This window comes from Arachis ipaensis, chromosome B09, assembly GCF_000816755.2.
Source record: "Arachis ipaensis cultivar K30076 chromosome B09, Araip1.1, whole genome shotgun sequence".
Classification (NCBI taxonomy): Eukaryota; Viridiplantae; Streptophyta; class Magnoliopsida; order Fabales; family Fabaceae; genus Arachis; species Arachis ipaensis.
In genome coordinates this window covers 145,736,085-145,738,163 of record NC_029793.2, presented here as the reverse complement: position 1 = coordinate 145,738,163, position 2,079 = coordinate 145,736,085, and the positions used below count along the sequence as shown (strand labels likewise).

The 2,079-nt window shown below is 29.0% G+C and overlaps 1 protein-coding gene across 1 annotated transcript in view; it reads left to right on the top strand.

The window, feature by feature from the left end:
- The window catches only part of LOC107616734 (transcription repressor OFP12), a 3,470-nt gene extending 2,600 nt beyond the window's left edge, over positions 1-870 (top strand). Inside the window, exon 2 of the mRNA XM_016318667.2 lies at positions 725-870. The gene's annotated coding sequence lies outside the window, so the exon portion shown is untranslated. The remainder of the gene's footprint in view (positions 1-724) is intronic.

The window sequence follows — 2,079 nt, the reverse complement described above, 5'->3', positions numbered from 1 at the left end:
AAGTTATAATTTTATTTTTTAATTTTCATAATTATATTGTCATATCATAATTAGGTTGCAGAGGGGAAGTAGGATTGAAAATCAGGTGTAGTCAATTTCAGGTGAAGTTGATATCTAAGAGCCGTTAGATAATTTGACTGATTTGACTAAATTTTCATCTAACGGTTTTCAGATATCAACTTCACGTGAAGTCACTTCACCTGAGTTTTCACCGGAGAAGTAGAAACAAATAAAAATAAGATTGAGATTATTAATGAACGTTGGGAGGCGCAGTAGTTGATATTATTGGAGGTGGCAAGTACAACAAAAACCAATATTAAAGGAAGTACTAGTGATCAAGGAACACTGCTTGCTTACCCAATAATCCCCAAATGAACAAAAATCAATTATGAATAATCATGATCAATTCATGCTCACTCTCTCTTCTCTGCTTCATTCTACCTATCATGCACTAATATATATGCCAAATTGTAATTAAACAAGCTCTATTTTTGTTTTGAAATTTAAATAATCTTATCGTCAAATTGGGTACATAAAATCTTCAAAAACAAATGCTGAAGGTAGGTAGGTAATGGCAGCACAAGCAAGGAGCTAGCTAGCTTTGAAGAACTCAATTTGCATTGAATATAAAAAATGTTTGGCTGTGTTATGACTTACGAGAATGCAAATTAACTTTTGGGTTTACTCTGCTTAATTATTGCTATTTATTTTATATGCCATGTAGGGGAGAGTTGGGGACAAAGCAAGAGGATCCAAAGAGAGAACTTCAACAACTACCATATATACGGCAAAAGAATAATGGACACTCTTGCTAAAGCAAGTGTTTTTAACTTTTTAATTATATATAGATTAGAGGTAGTAGTTGGTTTAGGTAGTTTTATACTATCACCAGACCATTTGTCTTTATGTGTATGCACAATTATTATATGTCAATGTTCATTTGGAATTATAATCGAGTTTAATATGCCACATTAATTAACTATCATATATTGGGTGATAGTTTTTCAAGCCTCATTTGGTGAACTAATTAAGAACATTGTTATTTATTACATATAAAAAAGTGAATGATGAAGACTGCTTGTAACTATATATACATAGAAACAGTTATTTATATATATAGAACTATGAATAAACTATATATAATTAGTGACAATGAGTAGAGGGAAGGCCTTGTGTACAAGATTCTAATATTATGATTAATATTCTTGTTTTCAGCACAAAGAATGCAGGGGGTACAAGAATGCATGTTTCCTGTGAATTTCAAACCACTAACACAGAAGATAAAGTTCACATGAAATGTTATACTCTGTTTGCTCATATTTTTTGTTTTCTCTTGTTCAAATTCGGAATCCTTTCGCATGGGTATAGGAGAAGCATTATTTTTGTCTTTTATCATAGTAACGTGTGTTTCAAGTTTGAACTTAACAAAATATATAGAAACATTATAGGCGACAATATTTTTTTGGTTGTTTTTTTTTTAATATTTAAATTAATACTAATCAAATTTTTTTTTTCTGTGGTGTTGGTCTCTTATCATTTCTCTTTTATGTTATTTAATATTAATCCGTAAGTAATAACTCAATTGACATAGTCTCCCATATTCATTTAAGAGGTCATAAATTCGAGTCTCTTTTATTTTTAATTTTAAAAAAATAGCTCAATTGAATTATCGAATTTTTTCGTAATATATGAATACTACGACTATATTTGAGAAGTTGGTCTGATGTGATGAAACAATAACATTTCAATTTTCATTTGATACCGCCAATTAGGAAATAAAGACAATAGATCTAGTGGGGTAGCCAAACCTTTGCGTATGAGTTTATCGCCGTATCTTAATCAAAATGAATTTGGATTATGATTAAATACTTTACTATTACCAAAGATGAAACCCAGCGCATCAAAGCTAAGATTCAAATGTTCAATCATAAAATGCTTGTTGGAGTCTAATTATAAAAATGAGTAAGCAAGTATTTTCCTATATCTACTAATGCTCAGTATATATCAAAATTAGTTATTAAAATGAATTATTAGTATAAAATATATATTAAAAATAAATTAAATAATATATATATTTAT